The sequence below is a fragment of the Gopherus evgoodei genome, chromosome 1, assembly GCF_007399415.2.
Source record: "Gopherus evgoodei ecotype Sinaloan lineage chromosome 1, rGopEvg1_v1.p, whole genome shotgun sequence".
NCBI lineage: Eukaryota > Metazoa > Chordata > Testudines > Testudinidae > Gopherus > Gopherus evgoodei.
The window spans coordinates 92,510,238-92,529,082 of record NC_044322.1 but is presented as its reverse complement, the minus strand read 5'-3'; the positions used below and the strand labels follow the sequence as shown (position 1 = coordinate 92,529,082).

Sequence of the window (18,845 nt, the reverse complement as noted above, 5' to 3'; positions counted from 1 at the left end):
TCTCCTCAGTTGTAGACAATATCTCCTAGGTGTTACGGAGCTCATTATTATACCAAGATGAAGTTACAGCTGCATGTCACCAATGTAATATTTCCATCAGAGGTACCATTGAAGGGGGAGTAGGATACAAAAGGCTCTGTCCTCTGTACAACAGCCAGCATCCCCTTTTCAGTCTTAATATACCTTTTGAGCTCTTACAGATATTTGGCTAAATAATATCAGTTCCTGTTGGCCCAAACCACTTTCATATCTTATCACTTTCAATAATCAGTTCCCCTTCCAAAACTACCTCTCTCTATAGCTGTAATGGCCATGTTTTGGCAAGATAGTTGACTTTACTGAAAGTGAAAGCCTCAAAAACCAGTTTCCCAGCTTAATAAAAATACAGAAGTGATATTTTCCCTAATTTCCACCTAGCAGCACTTCTACTCTATGTGAAATATGTTTTGATAAGGCAAATCCAAATTGATACATGTGTGGTATGATACTTGGTGCAAGTCAGATAAAAACTACATATCCAGGGTAATTTATTGCAAGAAAAAAATCATATAAATAGGAAACAGATCCTCAGCTGGTATATCAGTATGTTTTTAATGACTCAATGGAACTACATCAATTTATACCAGCTGAGGATTTGGACCTATATCTTTAAATATTTTTGTGAGGTTACAAGACTTAATTGAGGAGGAGAGAAAAGGAAGAACTAGATTAAATATGGATACATCTACACTGCACACTTTTCAGCAGGGTGTACTTTTCACATTAGCTTTTTAGAGAAGGAACTGTCTTGTTACAGGTTTGTATAGCACTTAGGACAGTGAGACCTTAACTGTTTTATTTTACAGTGGCCTGTGTCTGTTCCATTTTGTTTCTTACAGCTGTCCCCATACTCCATTTTGTTTTTGCTCTCCTGTGGCTGCCCTTCCCTGGCTGTTAAGTTGCTTACCAGGGCCACTGCCCTTCTCAAAGGGAGGGCCCCTTGAGTTGTTTAACAAGAGCCATTGCCCTTCTCAAAGGGATGGCCACTTGTGCTGCATGCTAAATGGGACCACTGCCCTGTTCAAAGGGTTCGTCCTGTTATCACCTCGTTGAACCTGGGCTCGGTGTAGGGCAGGCAATGTCCAGAGCTGCAAGACCTATTGTGTTTTTAAGACCCTGGGCATGAGTCACAGGCCTCATGTGCTTTTGAGTCACCTATTGTACAGGGCTATGCCCAGACATGTTTCTGTGCTTAACCTGCTGTTTTTTTCCCTGTGCCTCCGCCCCTGTGACAGAGGGAGCCTATCAGGATTACTGGCAGAAAACTGCCTAAGTTTGCCTTTAAAAACAGACATTTTTGGAACAAACATCAGAAAGGTTCCTGCATTGCTGCCTGGTCTGATCAGCCAAGGGTACTGGGGGGTCCTTTCTCTGCTCTCGTTTTATTTTTTGAGTGTACCCCTGTTTTTTGAACCCCCCCCCACGAAGAACGAATTCCTACCTGAGAGACCTCCTGATTATTGAGATTGTACCGAGCCCTCCTTGCTCCTTCTGATGTTGCTGCTGCTTCTGCCTTTGCTGCTGCCTTGGGGACTGGTAAGAATCCCTCTGTGAAACTTTCCCTACTTTTATTTTATTTCTTTAGCTGCTGGCTCTGTTTCCCCAGCACACAGACTCAAGCTAAACCTTGGTCTGTGTCTTAAAACCTCTCAAACTCCGCGGCGCTTTGCTGCTAAAATAAGTTTGTGCCGCTGCTAAGCTCGGCTCCTGTGGGCTTTGCCTCGGGGCTCCCTGCTTTCAGCTGTATCCCTGGGCTTCAGCCACCATCCCTTGGCTTCCTTGGGAGCTGTATCCTGGGCACATACCACTCTACCCTTTGTGACATCCCCATAGCATAAGGGGCACCATAGGTTTTGTTTTTTTTAGTTTAATAAGTCATAGTTTGTTAAGATTGTAGAGCTTGTACATTTCACCTGCCTTGTTATAGTTTACTGTTTTGTTGCTCCATATAGTTGCTTGTTATAGTTTTGCTTAGAATTGTGATTTGTTGTTTTGCCTAGTCGTTGGTTAAGATAGATAAGGTTTTTGCTGCTTCAAATTCGTCTTCCTGCTGTCCCGATCTCTCCATGGACTTTCCCGTGTCTGTTTTTCCCCCGCTCCAATCTCCCCCTCTGTGTGCTCCTCCGTGTCTCCCTGTTATAACCCTTTGCTGCATTTCCCCCGCATCTGCACTCCTCCGAACTTCCCAACTCCTTGTGGCTCCCCCATCCCCGCATCTGCATCACCCTCCGAACTTCCCAAACCCCTTGCGGCTTCTCCCCCTGTGAAACTTCCCAAACCCTTTGCTGCTTTTTTTCCTTTGTTTTTGGTGTCCACTTGTTGCTTAAACCTCTCTCTAGCCCTTCTCCGCTGCCCCTCCCCTACCGAAGATCACCATCACGCTGCTCCATTGTCCTTACCTTGCAGGGCTTCAGAGTCCCTCGCTGCTTCCAGCCGCACTCTCCTCTCATCAGTTGCCACTAATCATTCACTCCCCTCCCCCCTCCTGTTCCTTGACAGATTATCTCCTATCCTAGCCTCACAAATTAAGTCATTACTTTTCTTTTATACCGTTACATTGCATAAATTCACTTATATTCACATTTTACTTGTAATTATAACACCCCATTGGTTGCTTCCACTTTTCTAATATACTTTGTATTTGCATTGATACCATTGTGTTACATTGTGTATAAGGCCACCAACCACTTAATACATTCTATCTAAAATTATTGACCATTTTATTTAGAAGCTACCATTTTATTTTGCATTTCTTTTTGATACGCTTATTGACTGTACTGTACCCCATTGTGCTGAACCCCACTTACTGTACCCCACTGTTAGAACTCCCCCCATCATTGTCTATTGTAAACACCCTATGCACCCCATCCCATCGTATTTCATTGTTAAATTCCCACCACTTCCTTTTTCCTTTAATAAAGAAATTAATTGGCACCCCACCTGTGTGGTAATTGCTCCCCAAGATTCCATATACCTGCAGGCAGGGACAGCCTGTAGCTAAGTCACAAATGTTTGAAGATCTTCATAGTGTTCTTTCAAACATTTGTGGGCTGACAATATACACTGTACATACATCCTGCTAAGAACTTATCCAGCTAACAGCTTGCAAAATGACACTACACTAAGTAAAAGTGAGCACAGCAATGATGAACAAAAAACTTGAAAGTTAAAATATCTAGATATCTATAAAAAGGTTTGGACAAAACATTTCTAAACAGTACCCTTATAGAAAACTGATAAACAACCTAGTAAATGAGAACTATTTATGCAAATTTAGCTCTGAATTCTAGGTGAAATCCATAAAGAGTTTTGCCTGAATAACTACTTCAGGTATTGCCCCTTATCTGCTTCTGTAGTTCCTCTGTATTATTTCTTTGCCATAGTTCCTAATTTAGTAGCAGATTTCATTAATGTTTCACCTAACTGATATTCCAGTAGCCACCTCGCTCCAATTTGACAAAATGATTTCTCTCTCTTTATGGACCTTTGGACATTTTTCAGTCTATGTCACAGTGTTTAATTCTAAATCAATTTGAATTAATTTTGCAAATAAGATTATACAGCAAAATCTAGCAACTAAAAGCATAATCCAAAGATGATAAGCATACGTCAGGCTGATAAGATCTGCAGCAAACTTGCAGAAGAGTATATGCAGAAAAGATCAATATGAACCTCTATTTGGATATTTCTTTTAAATAATCATGACAAGAATTAATTAAACTTCATTTATTTTGTTTTGTTTTTCAGTTAAAGTGATTATTCACATAATCTAGTTATGGCTAAACTGCTTTGACCTTTTTGATATTCTGTACATTTTTATTGATTATTGTTTTGGTGTCTTTGCTTGTTTATTACATCACTGATCTGCTGGTGAAGGGACATATTATGCCAATCAAAAGGAGGACTTCAGCACTTTACAGTTTAATTCTCCCTTTATACAAGGGAGTACATTACATATACTATTAGAGGGTGACCAGACAGCAAATGTGAACAATTGGGACAGGGGGTGGGGAGGTAATAAGAGCCTAAATAAGAAAAAGACCCCTAAATTGGGACTGTCTCTATAAAACTGGGACATCTGGTCACCCTACTTGTATATAATTCTCATAACAGAATACATTAAAAATCACATATTACACAAAATAAGATCCATTCTCATGACCATAGCTTGTAATGAAAATGGGAAACAAGGACAAAGCACCAATTCTTGGTTTCATTTCTAGATCATCAGTCCATGGTTGGTAGTATGTGATTGAGACTAGAGTTATGTGAAGTCACCAAAAAACTAAAGGCTTGTCCGAATGACAAGTTACTGAATGCAAGCAGAGGTTTGAATCTACACAAGTTTGCCATGCATTAACTTGCTATGTGGACACCGCTACAATTCAGTAAGAGTCCCAGAGAATGACTTGCATCCAGCAACTTGCTGTGCAGACAAATCCTAACAACATTCATATCTTATACTGAATTCATAGTGCTTCCACAAATTGCCACATAGTACATTCTGTAGGAGATTTTAAATGTTTCAGAGTAGCAGCCGTGTTAGTCTGTATCCACAAAAACAACAGAAGTACTTGTGGCACCTTAGAGACTAACAAATTTATTTGAGCATAAGCTTTCATGGGCTAAAACCCACTTCATCAGATGCATGCAGTGGAATACAGTAAGAAGATTATATATTATATATATTGACAAGAAGGTGGGAGGAATGGATAGGTCATTACACAAAGTAAAACTATTACCCAGTGTTTATTTTCCCCCTATGGTTCCTCACACCTTCTCAGCTGCTGGAAATGGGCCATTTTGATTACCACTACAAAAAGTTTTTCCTCTCCTGTTGGTAATAGCTCACTGTAACTGATCGTTCATTATAGTATGTATGGTAATACCCATTGTTTCATGTTCTCTGTGTGTATGTATATAGCTTCCTACTGTATTTTCCACTGCATGTATCTGATGAAGTCGGTTTCAACCCACAAAAGCTTATACTCAAAGAAATGTTAGTCTCTAAGGTGCCCCAAGTATTCCTGTTCTTTTTAAAGGTTGTGGAAGTTGAACACAGAATTTCAGTTTTGAACAGGATTGAGTGGAGCAGTTGCTGATAGAATCTGAGAATGTGGGTGTGTCTGCTGAGACAAAAAAGATCTCAAAACATTTTTGGAAGGCAGGGTCTTGGGCTGCAGGCAGCAGTCCACACCAGGGTCTGGTGTCTATTTTGTTGGAGCTATGTAATCTAAATACTAAATGCAAACTCCCTGTGCCTAAATAAAAATGCCACCACAAGAGTTAGATGGTAGATGCCACACAATTGAAGACATATAGTGTTGGCAACTCACAATTTTATCATGAGTCCTACAATAGTTGATGTTTGTGTTAAATCTCCATCTGCCTGAACAAACAGATTTGAATTAATATCTCAGTATTCATTTTAAAAGTTCTTTTCTGGCCCTCCTACTTAATAAAATATTATAAACATAAGGTCAGTGTATGTTAAAGGACTCTGAATCCAGAAGGCAAATAAAAAGATTTTTTTTAAAGTCTCATGATTTTTACACCAATCTTGTGATTTTGAACATGTGGTGTTTACAGTCCTGCATGTTATTGGTTCTAGTTCTTATATTGGCGAAGTATATTTCCTGTGCCCAGGAAAATCTGAAGCTATTTTGACTTCATTTTTCTAAGAGTGTAGTTAGCAAGACAGTAAGACAGATATTCCAGTGACTCAGTAAACTGTGTGGTTGCACATGACACCCCTAGGACAAGTCACTCAGTAGGCAAGGCTCTGAAGGTATCAGGCATCAACTCATAATCCCTACTGCTGCCTTCAAGACCCTCACTGCCTTCTCTCAAACATTAAGGGGCATTGTAGCAGCTTTCTTCTCCTTTCCTCTTCTGGATTTTTGCTACACACCATGTAGGTGAGGAATGATCTCCCCACACCAGCCCTGGAGGCACATCAGAGGAAGGAAGCAGAACTCAGAGGTTGAGCAGAGCCAGAGGCACAGGAACTATTGCTCAAGCAGCAAGACACCAAGCAGCTAGGATCAGCGGAGCAGTAGGTGAATGTGGGTAGTAATTGCTGGGTGTTTAGCTGGGGGCTGTCAGTCAGTCTTAGGACATGACAGGAGAAGGGGTGATTGTGTTCGGGAAGGTTTGTATAGGAAAAGGCCTGTCAATTTCTAGCTTTGCCTCCTTTTGTGAAGTAGCAGAACTCCCTGGGCGTCTCTCTCATTACCTCAGAAAACAGAAGGATCAGCTCTGTCAGAAAAATCTGCATTTCCTCCCAGATATTCTGATTAAATATGGCACTGACAATTGTATCTTCTTACCCTTTCTATTCCTTTCTTCCTCCCACTAGGTATTTTGTTCAGTAGTTTCTCCATGGGGGGGGGGGGTTCAGTGGATTCCCTGTGCCTGCTGCTGCTGCTGCTGCTCTGTTCTAATAAAAAGGCAGAATGGGAGGCAGTATGAGGAAGGCAGCTGTAGAGAAAAGAATAATCATGAGCCCTCCCAGACCTCCTCTCAGATGTGGTGGTGGGAGGCTGAGCTTTCCCCCTCCAAGCTGGAGGAGGGGGCAGCAAGAAGCAACTCCTAAAATGCAGGCCTTAGACATTCTACAGAATGGGAGACTATACATCTAGCAGGGACAACCAGTAGCAAAAGAGGCCATGGCATTCTAAAGGCTCAGAAGAGGTGGCAGGTACCATGTGGAGTTCCTGAACACTGCTGGACCAAAGTCCCACTCATGAATTGGAGCCCAACTCTTTGCCTCACAATTCTGTTCAGCTACACTGCATAAAGTTGAGGATTTACTGCATAATTTAAGTCTAATATGTCACACTATACAGGACTTTGTCTTAAGGAAACCACTCCTGATAGTCTCTTGCTCTTGTATCATTAATATTAGTTATTTGATCAAGTTGTGACTAATCATATAAATTTGGGGCATTAGAAAAATTTAATCCCTTCTTGACTATACAGCCAAAGAACAGATTGAATTTCAGTCAGTTTGAGGTCTACATACCTAAATTTAGGCCTCCGAGTGCCTTATTAAAACCTTCCTAACTTCTGCATATAGCTGGGGAAATGAATTCATTTTCATCTCTGACATTATAATTAAGCCTCACATTTATAGTTTTATAAATGGAACACAGCACCGAGAGACCAAAATGTGTCCCCCCACAGCTCTTTTCTATCTTCAGTTGAGGTATCAGAGCATCTCACACAGCAGTGGTACAAGTGGTTTTTGTCTGGAGAAAAAGACGTTTAAGAAAAACAAAACAAAAAGGAGGTACCAGTAAAGGTGAGAATAGATGAAGGAAGTAGCTGCAGTATGCAGCATGCAGCTTATTTTTGGCCCATTTCAAGATGACAGTTCTTCTTACACTACAGAAAACTGACCAATTATCCAAATTTAAGTAGGAAATCAGGAATGAAGGGCAAGGGAACACAGAGTCTGGCTGTCTACATGAAGACAGGTGCTGATCTTCCAGAAACTGGAAAGGAGGATTTTTCTGGGGGACAACTCCTTTTGGTGCTGATTGATATAGTCACTGGGTCTATGGGTGCTAACATAATGAAAGACTATGCTGACCTGAAAAAGAGTGTCCATTAGACCATAGCAGTCAGGAGGAAGGCAATAATGCTTATTTCTTATCTCTACAGCAGCTGTGTAGGAGAAACTCTCAGTGCAGTCATGCCCTGTTTCACATCTTGCCAAACACCCTTCCTTTCAGAAAATAAGGAGTAGGATGATGTTGCAATAGGAAACAAAAAGGTCACAAGTAGCAAAGAAGCTGGTTATGATTCAAACAGAATCTCCTTTCACACTTGACGGGCAACAAGCAGCAGCAACGACCCTGATGGAGATTCTGTATGCTATACTATGGCTTTATAGAGATGCCAAGAAGTTGATAAATATTGATAATGCTGTTAGCAGCTAAATGATATTGCTTGAGGGAAATAATTTCTCCAGGATCCATTAGTAAAAGTAGGCAGGTAATATTATTGACATACAGGAGATACTGCAAAATAATCAACAAATTAATGTGAGAAGATCAGTAAGTCCTGTCAGTTCCTTGATCCAGGACTTTAAATATTAGTGCTTTCTTGTCTAGGGAAAGTAAGGATCTTTGTGCACTGTGAAGGCTGGCTAAAAGTTACTGGGCACATGAAAGATGGACTTGGTCCACAAGCCATTTTTAGATATGCCAGTTGTGAGCAGCAACATAAATGAGAATTAGCAGGTAAAAGCGGCAGTGAACAGAGTGAAATGTCCTTTTTGGAGGGGTGCCTCAGGTTTCAAAGACATCTGTACAGATGATGCAAGACTGTCTGCAAGATAGCTCTATTATGTCTACCACCACAGAACCATGACAGCGTGTTTAGTCATGAGGAACTTGTGACATGCACTTAAATAGCTATGTTTATCTTTCTAATCCATCTGCATGTGTAAAGTGGCTAACATTGTAGTATCTAGGTCGTGCAGATGGCTGACAAGATAGCAGCAGTTTACATAAAGCGCTATCCAGTGGGCAAGCCAAGTGGGCAAGGAGTATAACAAGTGTTTCTGTGATGGATTTATAAACTTGTACCATCACAGTAAAGTATGAGAGGTTCAAATACTGTTACAAAAGTCAGTGATGCAAAATAGAAGACAGAATGCAACACTTCATCTCACTCTACTGCTTAGAATTCCATTTATTGGACCGTAAGAAAGTCTGTGAAGTCTTAGCAAAAAATCATTGAAGGAATAAGTAGCCCAAAAAATTGTTAATATACTTAACAAGATTCTTATAAAAATCAATGTCTCAATGAACAAAACCACCACCCATACAACCTAAAAATTATTTTGTGGACTATATTCACAAAAGAGTGCATCCCATTTTTTTTTAAATGATAAACAATTGCTCACTTTTAACTGTTCATTAGAGAATAATTTAATTGCTCTGTAAAATGATCTAGGAGAACACACCAGTAAAAAAATAAATAAAATTGTATGTAGAAACTAGTTTCTACTCTAGAACAAAAGGCAGTTTTAGTTTACCCTGCACTAACCACAACAGTGTGGATATTAATGCACTGGGAGGGGAAGGTTACTTTTGTAGAGATTCCCTCAGACAGAGGTAATCCAAAATAATCCATAAATAATTACTGAACAGTAAACTCCTTGGAGTAGAGTACCTCTGCCTCACTGAACAAAATCCCTCATACTGTGCCAGAGCCCTGTATTTCGGAACACCACTGGCTCCACTTTATAACAAGAGCTTGTGCAGCCCTTTTTGCTGTTGACCATGTGCTAAATAGACACATACACTCACACACACTTAACCTTGTTTCAGGAGGATTAATCATGCTGATTCAGGGCCCAGTATACCAATGGATTCATAAGGACCTGAATCCACAAGAGGATTTAAGCATTGCAACACCTAACATTTAGTCATTTCCAAATTCATTGGTACAACCACCCAATCCACAAAGCTTGAGTTAGGCACCTATGCTCCCTATGTCATGCATGGGGAGAGAGAACTGAAAATGATCCACAAAAGTCAGCACACTAGACAGAGAGCTGCCTAAGATAATCAGAGATGCCAATAAGAGGGGTCTGTCCTAAGCCCTGGTCCTCTCATAGAATTCAACACCTAAATTCAGACTGCAGGGAGATGCCTAACTCTGTTAGTGATCTACAATCAGGAACTCCTCTCCTAGAGTCAGGTGTTAGTTTCTTGTGAAAATGAGTTGGGTTCCTACCTCACACCACACAAAGTGATCAGAAGAGAAGGATACGGTGACTGCACCTCACGCCACACAAAGTGATCAGAAGAGAAGGATACGGTGATTGCACTTACGTAAGATATGCAAGACCTGGGTTCAATTCCCCCTTATACTGGAAGGGGAGGAAGGATTTGAACACTGTCTCCTCACGAGAGTGGGCTAGGAGATATTCTGATGGCCGCACTGTCTCAATCTCTCCTGTTGAAGTTGTTCCACTATGGATAAATAGTTAAGTCATTGGAGTGGGGAGACTGGACCCTGGCTTTCCCATCTCCCAGGTGAGTGCTCTAGTCACTGGGCTAAAAGTTATAAGGTGAGCACCACCACATGATAGGTTTTGAATGGAACCTGGTCCAGTAGTTGGCCTCTGAACACACCTAACAGATTGCACCCCAAGGGGAAGATAGTACTCCTCCCCCTATATGCCCCTGGTTTGGGGATTGCACTCTGGCTAAAGTGAGATATAGGCATCTGGGTGCCTAGAGTGAGGCAGCACCTTATGACCACAGGCAGAAACTTAAGTCCCTAAGGAAATTTTTACAGAAAAAAAAAATGTAGGTGTCTACAGGGTTAGGTGGCAGCTGAGCAGACATTCTGTGGATTGCAGTGGAGCCTGAAACTGGGACTTCAACACCTAAGAGGTTTAGGAACTTAAACATCTTTGTAGATCTGGGCCAAGGTGTTTTATATAACAAAAGTTGTATGGAATCATTTTACTACATACTGCCTATTTTTTGGTGACATTCACCTTTATGTAGCTGTCCAGCTCGAGGTCATTAAGGGCTTGTCTACACTGGCAAGTTTCTCTCTTTGTTTCTTTTTTTCTTTTAAGAAACTAATGTTGCCAAGGGGCGGGAACACAAAAGCAAAATCACCAAAGTGTGTCTACATTTATTCTTTCTGTTGACAGATTTTATCCACATTTGGGGCATCTTTGTCAACAGTGAGAACAATGGACTGTGGGTATGTATCCCACAGTGCCTGGTGACACCATCATCGCTAGGTGTTATGGGAATGCAGAAACGGAGCGCAGTGCATCCTGAAAAGTGCAAAATGTACCATCATGCATCGCTTTGTGTCCCACCCCTCCAAAGGTCTCTGGCTTCCTTTCTCACCATTTTTCCAACTGTCATTCTTTTGCAGTGTGCGCCAGCATCTGCAGTGAGAGAGGATGGATCTGTACTTCTCTTATGCACTGTCAGCTGTCGTGAGGACATCGTACATGGCAGCACACTTACTCTCAAAGTTACTTGCAAAGTTAGCAGAGGATGAATCGCTGGGATCTGAGTGTGATATGAACAGTAGCAACTTATTAGTGTTTTGTGCATTCACAGAGCAGCTGCTTACAGGTCGGTAGACTGTTGCTTTTGGGCTAGGAAAACAAGCACTGACAGGTGGGAATGCACTGTCATGCAGGTGTGTGATGATGACCAGTGGGTACAGAACTTTAGGATGTGTAAAGCAGCCTTCATGGAGCTATGTGCTGAGCTAGCCCCCGACCTGCAGCGCAAGGACACCAGTTTGAGAGCTGCCCTTTTGGTAGAGAATCATGTCGCAATCACTGTGTGGAAGCTGGCGAATCCAGACTGCTTCCAGTCAGTTGCAAATCAATTTGGAGTAGGAAAGTCCATTGTTCAGGCTGTATTACTCCCAGTGTGCAGGGCAATAAATTGCATCCTACTGCACAGGACCATGACTCTGGGAAATGTGCATGAAATAGTGGATGGCTTTGCAGAGATGAGTTTCCCTAACTCAGGCAGGGCGATGGATGGCACCCACATTCCAATTTTAGTGCCAGACCACCTTGCCTCTGAATACATCAATAGGAAAGGATACTTCTCCATGGTGTTGCAGGCACTTGTGGATCACGGGGGGTGTTTCATGGACATCAGTGCAGGCTGATCTGGAAAGGTGCATGATGCACATATCTTCAGGAACAGTGGCCTGTACAGGTCACAAGTTCACAGTGGGGGATATGGAAATGCCCATAGTAATCCAGGGAGACACGGTTTACCCTTTATAGCCCTGGCTCATGAAACCTTACTCAGGGCACCTGGACAACAGCAAGGAGCATTTTAACAACAGGCTGAGCAGGTGCTGCATGTAGTCAAATGGGCCTTTGGCTGTTTGAAAGCTCACCGGAGGTGTTTAAATAGCAGGCTAGACCTTACTGAGGATAATATTCCCATGGTCAGAGCTCTGTGCTGCACTTTGCATAATCTGTGTGAATCTAAGGGTGATGTGTTTGCTCAGGTCTGGAGCACGGAGGCAGAGCGCTTGGCTGCACAGTTTGAACAGACAGATGCTAGGGCTGTCAGAGGAGCCCAGAGGGCTGCTATTAACATCAGAGAGGCTTTGAGGAACCACTTTGACAATGAAGGGCCGTAACATGCCTGCTTTGGAGTAGCTTCCCTATTGCATCCATGTACAATTTTGGGGCCCAAGATCTGCACAACACAATGCTTTAGAAGCCTGTTCCTGAGAGTGAAAAAAGTGCGATATGCTTTTGTAGAACACAGAATAAAATCCCTATACTATTAAATACCTTAGCCTTTATTTATTGTTAAAAAGGGTAAAACCTCACAACTGTGTGTAGCTCCAGCTATCACTGTGCAAGCTGTGAGGGGGTGGAGTGATAGGGAAACTCAGGAGTGCTGTGAAGTGAAAAGGAATGTGTGGGTATAGAGGGGGGTGGGCTTGGCAAAGAATTGTGCATTTGCTGCCGTGGTGCTCAAAATCAGCTCTGCTCAGTCTGCAGCTGTATCAGAGACTTATGGAGGATCAGACAGAGATGCTCAGCTTTTATTATCCACTCTGTCACTTGCCTAGCAAAAGCAGCACTCTTTTCTGTCCTGCCTTTCAGCTTCCCAGCACTCTTTCCATTCCCTGGTCTGTCTCACATCAGGCTGTATAACCTTGTGGAACATGTCTTCTTTTCTGCGCCAAAGTAGAAGTGGCAGGTCTTAGGTGGACACGAGAGTGCTGGTTCACTTCCCAAGCCGTATAGTACACCTGTCTCAGCTCCTTTATCTTTGCTCTGCATTGCTGCGTGTCCCGATTATAGCCCTTTTAGCACAAGCCTCGAGAAATTTGCCCATATGTGTCCCGATTCCTGCAGGTCACTCGCAGCTGCAGCTGAACAGACTTTTCTCCCCATATACTGATCAGATCCAACAACTCAGCAGTGGTCCAAGTGGGAGCGTGTTTGGTGCGATCTCAGGTGAGCATGGCTGGCTAAGCTCCTCTGGGAAGCCAGCAAACAAAGAAATGAGATTTAAAATTCTCGGGGCTTGCAAGGGGTTGGCTGCAGGATAGCAGAGTTCAAACCACTGACCAGAGTGGCAGCATGGGAATTGTAGGATACTTTCTGCAGGCCAATAAAATAATAATAAAAAAAACAACAGCCACCCTGTGGTGTCTACAGTGGCTGGTTGTCGACAAAAAAGGGAAGGGAAAAGAAAAGTCTCTTGCAGGGGTAGAAGTTTTGTCACCAAATCTAGGCTTTTTTTTTTTTTCCTAGTGACCTTGTAGTGTGTATGCTATTGCTGTTGTTTTTTTTTTTGCCAAAAGCCAGTTTTTGGTGAGAAAACTTGCCAGTGTAGACAAACCCTTAAACACTGCTTTTGAGGATACAAGTGGTTCTAAGGCCCTGTGCCCGCCCTTTGAACAAGGTGAATTAAATCTCACCAAGGTTAAAACAAAGGCCAAACACTTCACACAATTTGCCTCCCCTGTCTGTCAACAGAAGCCTTTTCTTCTGTCCTTCACATCCAGGCTCCTCCTCCAGCTGTGTGTTGTGCACTAAAAGATTTGCATAAAATGTTGCCTATCCAGTAGGAAAAGCTAAACTTTTAAAACCTTTGCACCTCCAAACTACTTTTAAATGACACGCTGGTTGCCAACTCCTGTCTAAATATGCACCATAACGTTTTAGAAAAATAGGTAAGAACATTAAGGTTTCTTTCTTCTCATCACATTAAAAAAACCCTGTTCTCTGCTAAATGTAATATAAGTAGACCACTTACAATCAGATCCTTTCTTACAATGGGTTTGATAGAACTAATCGATAGATCATGCAGGCTTTCTGCAGTTGTGATAAGAATGTTAACTTCTCAGAGAAGCTGGCTTCAAATTCAAAGCACTGCCTATGCATGTGCCTGCAATATTAGTTATTCAGATGCAATCAGGTAATATCCTACAGAATAATATCAAGTGGTAGCAGCCTTTTAAGATTCTTGGGAAAGCTTGGCTCATCCACCCTGCAGCTGTAATGTGTGCGCAATACTCTAATTATAGTAATCCTAATCTATGCAGACTATGTTATTAAATGTGACATACTTTAATTGTTGACAGATGGTTTTGAACCTAATATAAATATTTATAAGGTCAGATGTATTACCGTAGCAAACACTCACAAAAAAAGAAAACAGGTATACTAGCCTCTGAACCTTTTTTATATGTATATTCCATCTCAGGGTTTCCATTATTCGGGTTATCTGAAATCTCTGAAGGCATCATCTACTTCTTGGAGGGACAACAAACTGGCAATAGAATATACAGTCAGTGTGATTATTGTAGAAGTTAGAGAACTCTAACAGCACATCATATGGGCATTAACCTGAACGTTCCTGGTAGTTAGACATTTTCAAGTGTATTATTTGTGACTAATTATCGGGAAGCGCCACAGTCTAAGGGATGTGCTGGCTGCAGCTTCCCGCCTCCTCCATTGGCCTGCGATGGCGACCCGCCATCGACCAAACATGCTGATGCGGCAGCTAAACAAACTGGCCCAGCCCGCCAGGGTGCTTACCCTGGCAAGCCATGTGCCAAAGGTTGCCGGCTCCTGGGTTAATGAGCGTCAGGGCATGATCCATACACCAGTGGGACTATTCATTGCACCTCTGTGGCCCCATGCTACTCCAAAATCTCTTGCAGAATTTGCCTGGGCATGCAAGGACCAAGTTACCGGTTGGTACCACTCAAGATATACTGCAAGGGTCTTGCCTATGGAAAGGCTCAGTATCAGCAGGGAGGACTTATGGACTGTCTTTTCTTCACCTAAATGATGCTAGTTGCCAGCCAGTGATGATAGTAATAGAATCAGTGCATTGATCACTGGCACTAGATGCTTCACTCAGGCCTGGGCCACTGACTCTGTGGAGGCACTACTAGCCAATGGACCAACCCAAATCCCGTATTTATTTGTTTGAGGATCTCTCTTCCATCAACTGCTCCAGCAACTATTATGCAGAGCATCTCTACAAAAATCTTTTCTTTCAACCCTTACAGTTTGAAAAATAAGATTCATATCATGTGAGTTTCCATGTGCAGCTGTACTTCAGACTTCTAATGTAGTCTAATTATGAGCCTACAATAAGACAAACTAAGTACGGTTTTCAAAAACATCGATGCTTACATCACTTTTGAAAATGGGACCTAGGCACTCTTGAAAACCGGACATTTTGTGAATGCACAAATGAATTATCTTGTGTTGAGTTAGGATTTGAAATCAAGTTCCTAAAGGGGAAGAGCTAGCATATGTTGATACATTGTATAGTTACTTGCTTGACAACACTTTGGGTCATTGTGAGAAATACTCAGACAAAATAACCAATGTCAGTCAGGTTTGTCAATATGATACATGGAAAAGGTTTTATAGGATCACTGAAGTCACAATGCAGTTTTTGTCCAAAGAAAGGAGCAGCAGATATTCCATTCACAGGCTGTCAAATGCAGGAGAAATGCAAAGAACAACTACAGGGCCTTTACACTTTCTATTTTAACCTCGCTAAAGCATTTGACACCATCAGTATATGAGGGCTTTGGCAATTATTACATAAATTTTGTTGGCGATTTTTTTCTGGACAAGATTCTGAGGCTATTTCATGACTTAATGCTTGGACAAGGCTGTGCAGGTGATGTTCTAACTCATTTCCTATTATTAATGGTACTAATCAGAGCTCCATAATTGGTCAATTCTTCTAGAATTGCTGCATAGAAGAAATTAAACATGATACTACAGGAGACCTGAATGCTGGTACCAGGATGTTTCTGATCCTGTGGGAAATAATTTAATCTAAATAGGCTGAGATCTTCCGCAAAGGCGTTTGAGACCATCATTTATGAGCTGCTATATGTATGCACATACTCTGGAAGATATACAATTGATTATGGACACATTCAAAAAGTCTGAAGAAAGATATTGCCTGACTATCTGAGAAAGACAGAGGTCATGTATCGAACTGCACCAGGAAAACTCTGTGTGAAACCAAAAGTTATCATCATCATCATCACCATCATCATCATCATCAACAGCTGAATGTGGTTCGAGACTTCTGCTATGTTGGTAATGTATTGTCAAATGATGTTACCATGGACAAGGAGCTGACAGTTGTATCAGTAGAGACAGTTCATCAGACTACAGAGTCTAGCAACATGGTATTAAGCTTCAAACCAAGTTAAAAGTCCATAGAGCAGTTGTGCTGTCTAATTTGCTATATGGGTGAGAAATCTGGACCTAATACAGGAATCACATTAAGCTTCTACATAAGTTCCATTTACAACATCTATATGCCATACTCTGCATCAAATAGCAGGATAAAAATTACCAATAATGAGGCTCTGAAACATAGTTACTCCATAGGGATTGAAGTTATGCTTGTCACATCACAGTTGCACTTGGCTGGTCACATGTTGAGGATGGATGACACTAGAGCCAAAGCAGTTTCTGTATGACAAACTGAAAGCAGGCAAATGCATATGAGGCAGCCAGAGGAAACATTTGAAGGGCACACTGAAGCAGAACGTGAAACAATGCAATGTTGACATTGCCAGACAGGGGTTGTCAGCAACAGATTGACTACTGGCTGCTAGTCTGATCTGTGATGAGGTTACCCCGTTCAAGAAAGTTAAAGTATCTTAGAAGATAATTGCATTAAAATGGCAAAGATTTATGTACTATGGCAGGATGGTTTGCAACTTTTTAAGTGGGAGACAGAAACAACAGGAAGTATTATGTGCCTCAAAGGACTTTTAAAACAATGGGCCAGACAAGATTGAACTTTTAGTAGCGTGGGGTTCCTAGGAAATGCTTAGGAAGAGGTTACCTCCCAAGTCATCCATTTTAAGCTGTGCCTTGAAGAGAAACCTATTGTCTGGCTGATTATCTATTCACAGTCTCTGCAGAGACCCAAATGAGATAAAGCAGGAGCTCTAACTCATGAGGAAACTACTAAGCAAAACCTGTTATGAACTGGTGACTACAAAAAAATCCCCTTTGTACAGTTTGAAGTCCTAATCACCAACCAGAGCCATTGCTGAGTCAAAGCCATTGCTGGTAAGCTATTAGTAAGCGTGTAGGTTCCTTTAATGTTTTTTGTAATGCTTTTACTTAAAAATAAAAGTGCTTGCTTAGTAACAATTGTGTGGTAGCTTTAACAGTGTAATTGTCACAGTTATGTCTGAGGACAGAAGCAAAACAGGCCTGCTTAGGCAGTTTGTGTTTTGCTGGGGATCTCACAGCATAATCAGGGGACTGTGCAGAATTGAAATATCCTAGTCAGGAGGGAGACATATGCATCCCCACCTAAGAGAAGATGATTAAGGAGCCTAGGGCAGATGCTTTTGATGGACTACAGAGAGGGAATAAAGGTTCAGTCTCCCTTAACTGTGACAGTATCTTTCTATATGTACTTTAAAAATGTTAAAAAACTAAGTTGAGGGCTGTCAGATATAGTTGGTGTATTTTAAAAAAGTAAAAAAAAACTACCATAGAAGTAACTTTAAACTACATATTTCAGCCCTGATCTAGCATTAGTAGTAAGGCTAGCTGATCCCTGTGACAGTGCAGATTCAAAGGATGGGTCAGGGTGTAGAATCAGATTTTTGATAGCCCAGAACCCAGTAACATTTTTAAACCACTGGCAGCAGTTGGAATACCAGTTATGTTATTGATGAAATCAGCTAAAAAGGCCTTTCTGAAACCTTAGCACAACTAGCAGAGCAGGAGGGGAGGGTGAAGTAAGTGACCTCAATGAGTAAACATGACTCTTTGACTTGGATTGTTTTGCCAAAGCACAAGGTTTTTGCAAGATGGAAAGTTGGGCAATTATTAACTATTGCTACACAGCTGGGTAACTGATAGAAAATTCCCTACCTGACAGGTTGGTAACCTCCACACTTAATTCCTGCTCAGAAGTTTTTTTTGATGGACAAGCTATGTAATATTAACAAGGAAGAAACTGGAGCTCAATGGACACCTTTCAAGTTCCCCTGCAGATGGAAGACTGGCCATTGGACATTTGCAATTATCCACTTGAGACCTTCTCAAGACCCTGGATAATTAGGAATTTGGGATTTTGGGGGATTTTACACATATCTTCAACAGGTTAGTGCAAGTGTTTGAGACTAAATAAAATAGATTTTAATGAGCGCACTCTTGTTTTGTTTGTACCAGCCATCAATCAGTTGGACATACATGTTTCCATTGATTTATTTCTTGACACCTCCTATCAGAGTAAAGTTACCAAGAACTTTAGGATGAAAGAACCCTGGCTAACAAGGGCCCTTGAACATACCACTTTATGTTGCCTGACTTCTTACAGTGAAAGTTTACATGAGCAGGAAATGAGTCTCCCTGGAAAGCTAAGTACGGGATGGGAAGATGGTACCTAACACATTGTGGTCACTCTCCAGATACAGATAAAATAATTCTAACAACCACCACCACCTCCAACACTCCCCCTGCTCAAATAAGGGGCACTAGAGTTTACCTACAACCAATACAGCCATTAAGAAATTTGTAAGACATTCAGAACACTTATGATTCTGAAAAAGTCTTATGACAGGATGTAATCTTCCAAATTTCAAAATATTTCAAGAAAGTTTGGAATAAGAGTGATGAGGAGAGGTAGGAAGGGAAGAAAGTAAAAGGAAGCCTTGCTCCAGCCTTTTAGAGATAAGTGGCTTGTCTTCTAACAAGATGCTCTGTTGTGAACTGCAGTTATAAGAGGGAAATAATTCTGTTTTATGCA

At 41.5% G+C, this 18,845-nt stretch overlaps 1 protein-coding gene across 1 annotated transcript in view; it reads right to left on the bottom strand.

The window, feature by feature from the left end:
* Nucleotides 1–18,845, bottom strand: part of GPC5 (glypican 5) — a 1,044,547-nt gene that overhangs the window by 444,292 nt on the left and 581,410 nt on the right. The gene's annotated exons all lie outside the window — the stretch shown is intronic.